General features: G+C 41.2%; 1 long non-coding RNA gene across 1 annotated transcript; it reads left to right on the plus strand.

Moving 5' to 3' along the window:
- The first annotated feature begins 7,881 nt into the window (after positions 1-7,881).
- Positions 7,882-13,064, plus strand: LOC309530927. The gene is made up of 3 exons (XR_014218958.1): positions 7,882-8,007; positions 11,134-11,261; positions 12,769-13,064. It is a non-coding gene; the product is annotated as an uncharacterized lncRNA (long non-coding RNA).
- Positions 13,065-15,966: the final 2,902 nt, after the last annotated feature.

Genomic DNA, 15,966 nt, shown 5'->3' on the forward strand with positions numbered 1-15,966 from the left:
AATTACCTGAGTGCCCCCCCCCGATCAAGTCATTTTGGGCATGGTTGGTGGGATATTGGCCTACCAGTTAATGGGATGGGGGGCGTGTCTCAGATATATGTCTCCCTTAATGGCCCTTCCCCCAGCTAAGGTGACATGGAGCTACTCTGTCAACTTGATCTGCAGCAATGCAGTGTTGCTGTTCAGTGCCGGTCCTTATTAAAGAGGCTAGGAGTCTGTCTTTGCATATATGAGTCAACCTGGCTTTTCTCACTATGAGCTGAGTATGTGAGCTGGGTGGACTTAATGCTCATCTACTGAATTCCACATCATTTCTCGGTGCAGCACCAACTAGTGGTGCCTGGTGCTGGAATCTTATCTCCCTAGCCAGGATCTCTCTCTAGGTGTGTTTGCATCTAATATTAGGCAATCATATCAGCAGGGATTTCACTGGTGTATTAACCATCCCACAAGCCAAGAGCTTACCTCCCTGAGCTGATAAAAGTGGTCTCAGATTTGGCCCTCCTTTTTAAATTTTGTTTTAGGCTTATATCCATTTTGCAGTGGAGGGATTATCGTTAGTTCTAAAAGATAGGAAAAGCAACAAACTTAAATTCCAAATATAAATGTGCTGGCTGTTTTCTCCCTCCGTCCTCACAACTGTATTGGTCCTCCCCAGTGGAAATAAAAGAGTTATCCTTGGAAACTTGAAAATGTAGGTAACAGAACTATTGAATCAGATTCTAGGTCATACTAGAATTCCCTAAGCAACTCATTGACAACATGGATTTGTCCAGCTAGAATGAGTCATAGGAAAGAAACATTGTATATCACTTTGGTGTGGCACCACCAATGACATGTCCTTTCAAGACTGCTGGCATAGGATGGGCTGGAAGAATTTGAAATGCAGGAGTTGTGCAGAGGGGATGATGTAAGCATTTGTCTGGCTCAGATCTAAACACAGAGAGACACAACTCCAAACCAGATGTGATTTTTCCAACCCCTGAATGTCCCCCAAGAACTGGAAATCTGAGTAGGAGAGAAAGTTATCTGCTGCCAACCCACCTTTACTGCCCACCTACTACCCACAAGGCCTTCTTGACCGCCTCTCAGCAGTCAAATATACCTCTCTTATCCTCCTATACTTTCTTAGTAGAGCAGGACCAATGGCAGTAGCATAGACAACATGGGAGAGACAAAAGGAACCCCCCTCCCTATTTCTCCTTCCCATCATTGCCAGGATGGGTTGCCTAGGGGCAGTAGACTCTGGGTAGCTCATTCAAGAATTCCTGCAACTTCAAAAGATGAGCTTGGGATACTTAAGCAAGGGATACTGGTGATACACATAACTTTGAAGTTTGGGGTATTGTAGTGCTCGTTACCATGAGGAGGTGAGCATCAGGGCCATGATTTCTTCTCCGGCTCAGATTAAAATCTGTGTTGGAGAAGAATTCTAAGTTGGCCCTTCCCAATCCAATCCCCCCTCATTCCCCAACCTTCCTTTCTTTAAACCCGACTTGCTAACTATGTCATGGGTAGCTGAAAAAGCAGTGCTGCTCAAGCTGCAGGGAAAAGAAAGGCAGTATGTCTCCCTCCTTACACTTCTACTCTGTTTGCTACATGGCAATGTGCCAGCATAAAGAGTTCCAGTGGCCCCTTAGAAATGTAGTTTTCCTAAAGGCTGCTGGAATATGTACATTTTCAAAGGACAACTGTGTCCTAATGTCCTGGTGCTAGGGAGGGAAGAAGAGACATCTTTTCCCCCCTTCAGGTGGAATGCCACCCTTGCCATTATTCCTGCCAGCCCAGCCATTAAGTAGAGTTTAAAAGCAAGGGGGAAGGGCTTGGGGGACATGGTGGCTAGACTATTGGTAAGGGGACAGGAATTTCGGGTTTCCTAGGTATATGATTTGGATTTGAAATAAGCTAAAACAACCACTTTGCTCAGGTTTCTCAGCCATTACTAGTCTAGTCTACCATGAGATCCATCTTTTCTTCACCAAGTGCCAAGCTACAGCTTTTTCTAGCTTTAGGGTATATGCAGATTTACAGTGACTCCTACGCTCAAGAAGAAGAAAATGGGTTTTCATGTGAAGCTAAAATAGTGCATTCCAGCCAGCCTTGCCCAGTTCTGCCTTGCCCAGTCCTTGAGAAATCACACCCCACAAGTTTCAAAGGGGTTTCACCAGTAATGACTACAGCCTATTTCCCATAAACATGAGCAATGAGTTGGCTGAATTGTGAGCTGTTCCCCTTCCAAGCATCATTCCTGACTCATTGGAATAGGCAAGGCACACATGCAAAGGCATAATTTAATTAGTGTGACAATGTGGCAGGGAGGTTATTAGGTAGCATTTGAAAAAGAGATTTGCTCTTCCAGCAGGCCTCCTTGTAAAGCAAGGCCTCCAGCATCTGTTGGACTCTAAATCCCATCAGCCTCAGCCAACATGGTCAATGGTCAAGAATGATGGAAACTTTGGGCTGGGGGTGGATGGATCTGTCAGTTCCACTTCTCTGAGTTTGACACCTTTCCTGTCCTAAATTCAGTTCTCTATACTTCTGCAGCTATTTGTAAATTATTACAGTGTGTGTCTATATATATTTAATGGAAGGTGCCCTTTCTCCTAATAAACACATTTTTGTATGTAATTTTGCACATCCCTTCTAATGGATTTTACGGCACTTTTAGTGATATATGCATTCTTATGCGCCCTTTGCCCTTGTCATACATTTTTGCATTGCAAAATTTGGAGAAGTGCAAATTTCAAAGGACAGCTGTGTTTTGGTTCGCACCTTGCTTTGGAAAGTGCAATTTTTGCAAGTTCACCTTTAAATGCAATCTGAATCCAATTTCTCCCCCACCACTGTTTTAACCCAGCTCCATCTGGAGGGTCACCAGCAACCCACCCTGTTGCAAGGGTTTGCTTGTTATCTCATCTGAGTTCAAACTTGTTCAAGTAACTTTCCCACAAAGCATCTTGAAATTAATTCACAGTTTCCCTTGCTTTAAGTGATTTACCAGTTTCCTGGTATATTTTCCATACTGGCAGATTTGGATGTGAACATAGTATCGTATTGAAGTTATATATGCGTGCATGGCCCTCTGCTTTGCTCGTTCCTTTCTTTGAAATAGAATTCCCTTGGCTTCACTTTGAAAATAAGTTCTTCCTTTGAGTAGTTATTTGGTTCAAAGGAAGGATAAAGCAGTTCCAATATGCAGCCTAAGAATCACATTGACTTAATCCTCTGCGGAAAACCTCCATTGAACCAAACTGATTTGTGGTTTATGATGCATCTAATGTTAATTCCAATCTGGTTGCCTTTTCGCCTAAAATAACTTTGGTTCTGTTGTTGAGAGTGCTGATATTTCACAAGTTATAATGGAAACACTTTTTCATAGTTACGTGCAGTGCAGTATGCACCACAATTGGCTAATTAAGGGTCCATGAAATTACTCTTGCAAGATGGGGGCTCTTTTGTGAGAGGAGATTATATATGTTCCAGCTTCCTACTCATGATATTTCCATCATGGTGTCCATGGCTGCAATGGCCTCTGGCACCTGTACAGCCTCTTAGCAGCTCCCTCCACTACTGATCCTTTCATCATGAGGAGGTAAGAGGGCTTACCCTCCACCGCTCTTGAAAAGTGCATAGAGCTGAAGGAGGAATTTGGAAGAGTGACACTCTTTCCCACTTCCTGTTCAGCTCTATGGGCTTTTGAAGTCTCAGCCCATCCAGCACCTGAGCTGCTGATCTGAGCCTTGAAAAGCACACAAAGAGGACGAGCATCCTCTTTCAGTACTATGGGAGAAACAAAAAGCAGAGTAGATGAAAGTGTATGAAGTAAAGGGAACCAATCTGGGATACTTGGAGGGAAGGAAATGAAGCAGTCATTGAGGAGAAAGTGGTGTTCCTTAGGAGTCGGGGGGGGGGAAAGAGAGACAGGAGGGAGAGGGAGGGTGGGCAAAGCTACAAATGCACATGTTGGATCCAGTAAATGGATCTTCTGAAATTGCAGAATTGTTTTCAGCTCAACCATTGGACTGCAAATAACTGTTGTCTCCACAGACTCTAATATTGCCATGGTGCAAAAAAAATATTTAAAAAATGGCTCTGAGTCAAAAGGAATATTAGAGGTGGGAAAGGTATGTGGAGCAGCTGTTTTGTTTTCTCTAAGGTAGCACCATTTGGGGGGCTAATATGTAGGATAACACATCATTTGATGATTTGGTCAAACAACTATAGAAAGAAAATGCTGGGTGAAATCCTTCGGTTTGTCATTTTCCACATAAAAGGTAAAGGGACCCCTGACCATTAGGTCCAGTCGCGGACGACTCTGGGGTTGTGGTGCTCATCTCACTTTACTGGCCAAGGGAGCCGGCATACAGCTTCCAGGTCATGTGGCCAGCATGACTAAGCCGCTTCTGGCGAACCAGAGCAGCGCATGGAAACGCCGTTTACTTTCCCGCCAGAGTGGTACCTATTTATCTACTTGCACTTTGACGTGCTTTTGAACTGCTAGGTTGGCAGAAGCAGGGACCGAGCAACGGGAGCTCACCCCGTCACAGGGATTCGAACCGCCAACCTTCTGATTGGCAAGCCCTAGTCTCTGTGGTTTAGACCACAGCACCACCCGTGTCCCAGCATTTTCCACATAGACCCACTGACATCAATAGACTAAAGTGCCTTAAGTGCATTGGATCTCGATGAGTCTACTCTAAAGATGAGTTAGTTGGATATCACCCAATAACTTCCAATTTAGATAACATTAAGGATTTCATTTTATCTAAATAAAGCATACATTTTTAACACACTGTCATGACACTTGGAAGCATAGTTTACCTTAAATTATTCATGCGTTTTTCTGACATGAAATGTTTTTTTGAAAAAAGTTGGAAAGTATACTGTTGTAGCAGGAACTGTTAACAGTTATATGTACATATGCAATGCAGTTTTTCAGTGTAACTACATACACCCTTCAACTCATTTGTGTAAGCATTGCTTTTTTTGTCTAAGATCATTACATTGAAAGTAATGAAATTTCCATTCAAAGATGCCAGAAACAGTTTTTAATATGCTTCTAAATATAATTTAATGGAGTAATTTTTAATTATACGTTGGACCTTGGAGCAGAAACATTTTTCCCACTCACTTGTCTGGACCCTTTATTTTTGCATCATTAATTTCAAACTTGGATTTATAAGCATGTTGAAAATACTGTAAGCTGAATGGTTTTATATAGAACTAAAACAATTAATTTAGAGTGTGCTTCTTATGATGTTTCATTTACAGCTGAGCACTTTTGTCTCTGGGATTTCTCATTGTTGTGGATCACTTCTGAGCATAAGAGTCCTGGCATCTTACTGACTTCACTCAAGGGATGCCCTAAGTCCCACTTTCCTTAGATACCCAGTAATTTGTGGGGAAAGTGACCCATTCTAATGGACCAATCTAAGGGACCAATTCTACTGACAAGCAGGCATGAAAGGCAAGAGCCAGGGACAAGTAGCTGTTGTTGTTGTTGTTTTAAAAAACAAGCAGTGTTCAATTTCCCTTACACTTGCTTTTTTCATAAGCAGGAGGAATATGCGGAAGAGTGTAGGCTATCTCTGAAGTATTGTGCCTCTGGATGCTTTTGTTTCCTCCATTCAGATCGTGTTTCTTACATACTCTGAAAGTGAAGTGATTTTATTCTTCTGAAAACGAATATTGATCCTCAGAGTACCTCTACATTCCAACCAAGGTTTCACCTTAAAGAGGAACCTCCGGTTTCAGCTCCGATTTCTGAACTTCAAAATCTCAGTGTCACTTCTAAGATAGCCATCATGTTATGAAAGTGCTACTGATGATTTTCAAAGGAATGCTGTAAATATTTTGCCAGACTTGTACATCCTAGCAATGAAACTTTTGGGCAGTCTTTCTGACAATTCTTGGTTCTGGTTTCAGAAAAGCATAGTGGTGGTTGTCTAGCCTGTAGGGATGTTGGTGAATTCCTATGAAAACAGAAATAAGAGTGGGAATTCCTATTGTTTGCTTATTCATCCCATGTCCAGGATGAAACTCCATAGAGGGAGGAGCTGTTGAAGACTGCTGTGCTCTGTCTTCACAGTTGGAGCCAGTAATGCTTCTGAATACCAGTTCCTGGAAACCACAGGAAGGGAGAGAGTGCTTGTGCTCCCATCCTGCTTACTGGTTTCCCATAGGCATCTGGTTGGCCACTTTGAGAACAGGATGCTGGGCTAGATAGGTCATTGGCCTGATCCTGAAGGCTCCTCTTCTATTATTTTGTTCTTAAGCCAGCGAATGCGATCCGTATTCACTATTGCAGTTGCTTTCAGTCCACAAATAATACGTCACTGAGTACTTCCCACCTGCTTGGGAGTAAGTTACTGTTATGTACTGCGTTGAATAGGATCCAAAATGCAGCAGTTGGATTGGTCCTAGAATAATAGAATCCAGAATGCAGCAGTCTGATTGGGCTTCAGGAGCCACCCAATCCAGCTCCAGGTGAAAGTGAATCCAAAACCTGATTGGCTTACAGGAGAATCCCGGAATTAGCCAATCATGTGCGGCCCATTGTGTAAATAATGTATATAAAGCAGATATTGTGAGGGAACTTTCATTCCTCGCTACTATGAGCTGAATAAAGAGCATGGAATCCACACTCGACTCCGAGTATATTTCAGTTACATAAGTTGTGTAGCCTTGCCACAGCAGTGAGACGAATAATGTAAATTTCAGCAGAAGGTGAATGGCAGTGCAACAGAAATGCTGCAGCTTGCAGCAAATACAAGGAAGAATGGGAAATGATGCGTTCTTACATCCCGACTCTTCTGTTATCCTTGAAGCCATATGCTATGCATGTTTACTTGGAATAAGTCCCCCTGAGTTCCACAAAGCCTACTTCAGGGTACATAGGATTTTACTGTTGATCTTGTTCATTATATTTTTAAATTCTCAGGCCAGCTAACAGTAGCTGTATTGAGTTTCTCTACAAAGATGAACCACTAGAGGCCACCACACACCTAATCAAGCAAAAATCCTCCCCTGGGGAATACATTACCGTAATCTGTCGTTCATGTAGTCCCCCCCCCCCCAAAAAAAAAGTGTGGAAAGGATCTCCATTCAGTTTTCTTTTCTTCTCCATTCATCTCATAATGGTTCAATTTAAAGCTTCAGCCATAGCCATGAACTGTGAAGACAATGGATTTCAGAACGACTTCTGGGAGCACATGTTGAGTGGGAAGCCCTCCCGCCAACATATTAAAAACAATAAAGTTTAAACTAAATTGCTTACTTATGCAAATGTGGCTGCACATGCATTATGTATATATTGATTGTAAATCCCCACACACACTTAAAAAAGAAAGCCGAAGGAATTAATTACATAGGGACAACCTTCCAAACTTGCCTATTAGATTATATAGAAATAGACCAGAAAGAAAAGAAAGAAAGAAAAAGTACTGGCTATTGTTTTATTAACTACATCTGATGTGCTCATTGGAGAAGTGTCCAAACTGTGAACTGAATCAGCTTGAAAGCTAAATATTTATCACGGCACGTTATATTTTTAGATTGTCCAAGTGAACGTTTCCAGGTGTGTTTATGTCTCTCATGGAAATCAGTGCTTACCTTTGGCTGAATTGTGCTCTTTGTGCTCAAGCATATGGAGTGAACTAAACTCTTTTAAGGGGGGGGGACCTTCAGTTTCTATACATAGCAGAAGCTGTTTTGCTCTTCATATAATCTAAACCCCATGGCACGGTCCCACATACAAATGTAAGAAGATAATGACCAATGATAAAGCCTTGCCATCTCATGGAACTGTGTGCAAGCCAGTCTAAAGCTGCGCTTCTACTTTAGCGATTGCTGTGTAAAACATTCTATATTGTGCCAGCATCCCTTTATCTGGCTACTGGAACAGAGATGCTAGACTTTGCTCCCTGCCAAAGAAAGCAACTCAACTGGCACCAGCAACCCTCTTCAGCAGGCTGGAGTGACCAGCTTCAAATACCAACGTGAAAGTGGGTGAGTGGGCTGGTTCAGCAGAATGTTCGAGGGTCAATTCTGCCATTTCTAGTTAGGGTTCCCAACTGAAACCCTTGAGAGCTGCTGCCAGTCCATGCAGACAGTACTGAGCTAGATGGACCACAGGTCAGATTCAGTATAAGGCAGCTTCCTGTGGTCCTGTGATGGCAAGATTTGGGGTCTGAATGGTGCAGCAAGTCTCTCCCTCCTTCCTTCCCTCCCTCCCTCTAAGTGACATAGCAAGGGTGTAGCATTTGGGCTGCACCAACAGTTTTGCCATGAAGTACCCCAAGTACAAATGGCTGTGCTTAAGTTTCGGGATCCTAATTTAGTTGAACACTTTCATCTGCGACTGGACCTAATGGTCAGGGGTCCCTTTACCCTTTATCCTTCTCTATTCTCCCTCCAGTCAACCTAAAGGCATTATCAGGGTCTAGGGCATATTGCAGCCAGACAAGAACACTTGTGGCATAAAGCAAGGCCTGTGTTGGGCATGGCTTGTGGAAACTTCTGAGGGCCAAACAGAGAGGGCTGGAGGCCGCAACCCTGAGGTTCCCCACCTTTTCTATGTCCTTGTTTGAAGTGCTCCGAGCTTTCTCTACTCTCCTTCAAGATCTGCTTCTGGCCCTTTGTCTAAACCTATCAGCTTCCAATTCTATTTTATCCCCTGTTTTGATGCACTTCGCTTTCATTACAGTGCCTTAATAGGTGCCACAGTTTGCAAGCCTGCAACCTCAGCAGATGCTACATTTTATTCTCTCACAAACTCTGAGTCACCATTCGGAGAAGCCAAAGGGAACGCGTTGGGGAGCAAAAGTTGTTCCAGATTGTAGGAAACATTTGGCTAACAGATATGTTAAGAATCAGACTTTCCTGCAATAGGAGTCTTACCCCCTTATGGGTTCCCTCCCCTTTGCCTATCAACACAAATAGTTTTGTCCAACCTCTGATTATTTCATCACTTCTCTGCTGTGTTTGCTCAGCTGTGCTGCCACTTTGCTTTGCAAAGCTTAGTAGCTACCAACTTCAGCCAGCTTGCATAGACAAGAGGAGGTCTCACACGGTTTTATATCATACTCTTGCTATGACATACCTAGTGCATGGCATGTACATTAGCTGCAGAAAAGCATCCAAAATGCCTCTTTAAGTAACATTTATATTCAAGCAGACCAAGACCAAAATAAAAATAAAAACAACCAATTTGACATGCTTACTGAAGAATGGTGCAAACCAAGAACTGATGCAGGTCGAAAAGTATTTATTAAAACAAAGCTCATTGCAAAAAAAAATGTATATCCTTTGGTTTTGGATTTCTAGGCCATCATAATCTGTAATTTGGACATGGGCAGCAAAGAGTGTATGAGGCATGTATAAATCCCAAAGCATTTTTACTTGGTCCATTGTCTTTTGTTGAGGAGGATCCCATCAGTCAAACAATGGCCATATGGTTTGATTGCATAAACATCCAGGTTCAATCACTGATAATTCTACTTAAAAGTATCAGAGGGCCAAATGAAGTAGGAAGTTAAATGCAAATTTGCACTTAATGTGTGCAAGATGCAAATGATTTCAGCTGTGGGTGCGGGAAAGACAACTGTTAACATTATATATAAAGCGTGTTCTCCTTCATGGAGAGCACGTGTTGCGGTGGGGTCTGCTGAGCCACCCCTCTGTTACCAGGCAGGGTCTCTAAAGATGGCCTGGGGCAGTGATTGGTTCACTGGGTTGCTGGGGTAAAAGTTATGTTGCAATTTTGGTGGGAGGGGTAAAATGTTTAAGTACTCTGCACGCAGCTGGTTAGGCATTGGTTATAAATTGGTGGAGGAGGGGTTAGGATAGGCTGGGCCTGCCCCTCCATGGTTGCTGCGGAAAGGGAATTCCGTTAAAGGAATCCTGGGGCTTGCCATCTTTTCGTCCAATCCCTGGAATGGGACTAGGGCCGGCAAGCCTTCAGGGAGCATGCAGATGAGAATTGAGGGTCTGTGACTCAGCTCCATTTATCCCCGACTTGCTTTCCCCCGCACTGTCTTTCGGTGGTGCCCGGAAGTCAGTTCTGTCCCCAGGCGGGGGGGGGGGGCAGATAGTCTTAACCAATGCCTAAACAACCACTCATGGTTTTGTATTTAAATAAAGTTGTGGCCAAAATTATGCCAAAAACTTTAAACAAAAATTAAGTGTGCGTTGTGAGTTATTTGGGGGGTGGCTTGGGGACCTCGACACCCAAATACACAATTGAAGTTTCATTTTCTAGTTTGGCCATTCACATATTCAGATTATTCACATAGTCAGATTATTCCATGTGTACCTAGTTGCTGTAATCCACATCACAAATCTATGGGCTCTGACAGATTACTAGGGTAGCTTCTAATCCAGAGATATTTTGACCCATTTAAACAAGTGCAACTTACTTTATTCTTTTATTCATTTAAAATAGTTCAGACTTAATAATGTCAATAAAATGTCAGTGCTAGCTCACTTTCTCCGGCTTGAGCTCACTGTAGTTTATGCATATGATTTCTGACATGGTTATTGGGAATTTTGCAAAGCAAAATGGTGGAAACAAAAAGGATTCATATAGACACCTATACATTGTAGTTATATTTCTCTCATTTGTTCCCCAATAAAAAACACCCAGTAAAATCTTTCAGACATACCTGAAAGATTCCAGTTACTATAAAAGTTCATAAAACAGTCATAATTTCCACATTGTTCCCCAATTTTGGGCCTTGCAGGGTTTCATTGTTCTTTGGGGGATGTTGCTTTGAACCATAAGTTTCCATTTCTTTCATACTTACTTCAGAAGGAATGGCCTTTCGAAAACTATGTCAGTATCTCCAATATATGACTACCATTTCAACTCCCAAAGGTGCCATTTTTTAAATAGTCTTGCAAGTGTCATTGCTCAAATCTACACTACACACACACACACACACACACACACACACATACTTTGCTTCAAAATTTGCCACAGTTTGCATTAACAAGGATGAAATAATTGTGGGACTAGTGCTTTTTCTTTAGATTTAAGACTAAAACTAGTATGGGGAAAATAAATGAAAGAGAATGGTTTTACCAAACTAGATTATTTTATGTATAAATAAAAATGTTTCTTTCTGTTCATTTTAGGAGTATGGTGAAGCCAACCGTGATTGCTTCCAACTTGCCATGTTTAATACTTGGTATCCGTCTCAGATAGATCCATTCTTACCTACCTCTTCCATCACTTTTCTCCATATGTATAAGCTAAGCATAATGTAAGTGGAGTGGTTAATATGCATAACTACCGGCCCTTGTGTGCATTCCCCATGGTCACGCAACATTTCCATGGAGAATGTTCATGTAATCTATCCATGAAGATGTAATTGGTTGATATACATATGGAGAGCTGCTACCAATCCATGTCAACAATACTGAGCTAGCTGGTCCTATGGTCTCAGTATAAGGCAGCTTCCTGTGTTGTGAGGAAACCATTGTTCCCCTCTCAGACCTAAAATTCCCAGAGTGGTTTACCGACCAACCCAGGGAACTCTTGGAACTGTAGCTCTGTGAGGGGAACAGGGGTCTCCTACCAACTTTCAGAACCCTTAATAAACTACAGTTCCCAGGATTCTTGGGGGGGACGACCATGATTGTTTAATGTGAATTCATATGTATATATAGTGCATATATGACCATCATCTAACCCCCCCATAAACTAATACAAATAAATTTTCCTTAAATAGCCAGCATTGTCGTATCTGCCTGGAAACAAATCAAGATGAATGCTCAGTAAACAGGTCATCTGGAACCACCCTGTGCTAGATATGTTCTAGATTTAGCATCTAAAGAATGAGTGGCATATATACTTCCCATAGTAGTAGATACACTTAGTCTTATGTATGAAATGCCTTTTTCAAATGTTTTGGTTGCTTGGGACGTGTATTTTTAATGTAAAATTGCTTTTAATCTGGTATCATTTTGTCATCTGCACCAGAAAGGTAAAGAGTTCAGTGGCGTTGTCTTTGAAAAGAATTGCACAGCTCGATATTAGATTTATTGACTAAGTGTTATTAACAATAGTCTTGAGACCAGATCTGTTTAATTTCTGTCATATAGGAATCTGAATACTTAAAGCCTACTGTAAGGCCAAATGGACTACCCAGTGTTTAGAAATCGTCTGACACAAATCTAGCAGCTGGGAATAATCAGATAGCACTGTGGGCTGAGCATGCATGTAACCCAAGTTCTCCCAGGAGAGGTGCTTCTAACGGGGCTACTGAACGCATGAGTGTTAAAGTTGGTTCACTTTTCTTTAAAACAAAATACATTCCAAATATATGTCAGACCCCCAGCTGTTTTTTTTCTCCAGAGGGAGACTGTTGAGTTGACAGACAAACAGAAATATGAAACGAATAAGAGTGATGGAATGTTATAATAATATCAAGATGCTTTAGATGTGTATTGCTCACAATTCTCATACTATACCGTATCTTTCTCCATTTCTGTTTCAACAATAAGCTTTGCATGGCTGAGATCATTCTTCGGTTGCTGATAAACTCTATAAAGAGTGCCACAGGAATGGCTGAATCAATCTATAACAAGGCCAGGCCATTTTGTATGGGTCCACAAATCAGCCCGTTCCATGCTGTTTATGCATTGGTTTTTTGTTTTAAAAAATCTGCATAGAAATTCACATTTAAGTTCTTTTTTAAAGATACATTTTTATCTTACATAAATCAGTAAGTATTGGTTTAAATTGTACTTGGATATGCTGTTTTTCAGCATTAGGTCTGCATCAGAGCAAACACCAGTGGATAACTAAGATCCAGAGTGCCCATTAATCCAAGAAGGAAGGATCAGATATATTCAGAATTTTCAGAGCACCATTATCTCTAGGATGAAGCTACAATGGGCAATTTCCTTTAGCAATAAATGGGTTTGATTATTATTCTTTCAACCTTTGCAGCAAATGGGAATATGAGGCCGCTATCTTAAAACACATTCAGAATCCCCACTTCCAGTGAATCTACATTTCTTTCCAGTGTTAACAGTTTGATAATAAAGAGTACATCACATGAGTTGATGCCATGGTGATGCTCTAACTCCCCATCTGCTGCGGACACAGGTAAGTGGATGTGGCAATGCAGAATTCAGGCTTCTGCAATCCATGGCGCATGCACACACACACACACACACACATTTATAGCAGATAAATGTAAAAGCAATGCACACCTGGCCCCTTTCAGGATTTCCACATGGATATGTCAAAACATGAAGAGAAAGATCACCCACATCATATCTCAGAAACCCTGGGCTTTGCCTTCCTATTTGCATGTTGACATAGACTGCCCCAAGGAATAAGATCATATCAGAAAGAGCCAACCCTAAATACGACAAGCTTAAAATAACGTGGAATGAACAATACAGCTGATGAAGGAAAAGCCTGATGCCTGAAGTCTTAGGTAGGGTTAAGTTCTTGTCTGATGTTTAAGTTTGAGGCAGGCATTCACATCTGCTATATTTGTTGGCGTTGCTTTGAGATGAGACAAAAGGTGTTTTGTCTCATCACTTTTTAGTTACATGAAGTTCATGTCATGATTAATTGAGTGATATCCAGCATATGTCAAGTCATCTTTCCTATGTGTGCTGAAATGGTATTTAGTTCCAGTGAAACCTATGCATCTATTAAGGTATATGCCAATGTAGTCAAGATAGACGCCCTAAGTGCAGAAATGGCTCTAACTGGGTTTTGTTTTGCTCTGTAGACCCTCTGCTGAGTATGAGCAGAACTTTGCATAGTTCAGTCATGTTTCAACCCAGAGCCACTAAAGGAGATTCTGAGAAATCAGGAAGGAACTGACTTAAAACTTAAAAGATGTAGTTTAGAAATTAATAGACAAATGGGCAGACGGATGGATGGGTGGGAATCATGAGACTGGATGCTGGGACCTCAAGCTTGAGAAGAGCTCTTTGCAAGGAGATTCTTAAGCAAGGAAGCATTGACTTTGCAGTCACTATAGCAAATGGCTTCCCAGGAACTTTGCTGATCTCTGCCACTTTCCCCCTCCCTGCTAGTGCACAGGAGAAACAATCCACAATCCCTGGCTTAGTGATATAACCAGAAAGTAGATTTGTTTGAGTAAAACAAACCACAGCCTATTCACCAAGAACAAACATTGGCTACAGATCATCATTTGTTTGGAATGAAACAAATCATGAAACCTACCTTGGGCATAATGGGTTCCTTTTCCCTGGGTGCTAGCAAGAAGGACCATTACAATGGTTTACAATGAAGTGCCATTAATATACAGCTCAAACATTTTTGGACCCGTTCAAATTCTATCTGCAAAAGCAATCTTTCTGAGAGCCTTTTTAACTACTTTGTCTTCCCCTTAGATGTGTAGTGGTGTCTTCTCTTGAGACTTCTAGTCTGGTGATCTGTGTTGATCCATCGGTGGTCAGGACACCCACAGGTCTCTTCAAGCTCAGTCAGGAACAAGGACTTTCAACATCAGTATTCTTGATAAAGATCTTTGGATTGACCAAGATGGTTGCTAGAGAAGTCTGAAACAAGACATATGTACACCTCATGCTCAAAACCAGGAGTCAAGAACAGTATTCCATAATAATTAAGGTATTTTATAACATGAATAACAAAGCTTATGAGGCATGGGGAACATACTGTACTTTCATTTACTATGGGACTGTGTACATATTTTGGTCCAAAGCACACCACAATTTTTTAAAGCTTCTCAAGATTACAATTTAGATGAATCCACGGCTATCGTTTGTAAATCTATGGGGCAAGGAAACAAATGACTATACATTCAAAAGAACTTTTAGCTGGCTGTTGGAGGCAGCTAGCATTTCTCTTGTGCAAAAGTGGAAGACATTGCAAAGTTTACAGCTATCATTGTGGTACAAAAATGTTTGGCATTTTCAGAAAATAATAATGCATACTTGGGAAGTCTCAGATGGATTGGCAAACCTGGAACATCTTTATGCCATATGATGGGACTTTATTACTTACACCACTACAAAAGCTGTGCATAACTCTTTAACTCTACCAATGCGTGAAATCTGGGCATCACAATAATACTTTTTGTTACTGGTCCCCTTATGTTAGTCTCATCTGACTATGAACCAACCATGAGAATTTGTATGTGAGATTCCTCTTTTCTGTTTTGGTTTATGCTATATAATTTAATTGAAAACACTTTTAAATGATCTAGAAAGCTAAGAATCAGTACACATGTGGCATAAGACATCACATCTACTGGAAATGTCTGAAAATTGGGTATTGTGTGTCAAAATTTGGGGCTTTAAGCTGTTCATGACAGAGATCAGCACTCCAGCACAAGGTAAAATACAGAGGATGGAACATGTGATAGTTCCAGTCTGACTACATAGGTGAACATGCCGATGAGAGAGAGGGATCCAGTAACAACAATTGGTGTGTATCTTTTTATACATGATTAAAAAATGATTTATTTATTTTTGTTAAATGAATGCTGAATTTACTAGCTTTTATGTGAAAATTCAACACATGAAGTGATAGCTCTTTTTGGTGGCTGTTTTTGTACCACGAGAACTTTTCTGAAACAGTCACCAATTTCCTTTTTGCTTCTATGGCTAGTGCACCAGTTTTTGTTCATCCATAATGGGATTGTTGCCATAGCGGTGGCTACCCAAATAGAATGCATTAAGCTATTCTTTCATTTCCCTCTAATGTTCTCTGTAATGTGATCAAAATTCTATTAGGTGCACGACTAATATCTACAAAAGAAAAGCATCAAGAATGTTGTCATTCCCCTCAAATTACTTGCTTTGCAGTCATATTGATTTTAGTGAGACTGCTCTGGAGTCTTTTGTGTCCTACTGATGTAACATCTTCTGGGAAGTCTGCTCTGCTAGACTAGGCACATTTATTCTTAGATTTAACTTAACTTGTGGAAACTACGGCGTCATTTATGGCTTTTC

Source organism: Podarcis vaucheri (assembly GCF_965113315.1).
Source record: "Podarcis vaucheri genome assembly, chromosome: 4".
Lineage (NCBI taxonomy): Eukaryota > Metazoa > Chordata > Lepidosauria > Squamata > Lacertidae > Podarcis > Podarcis vaucheri.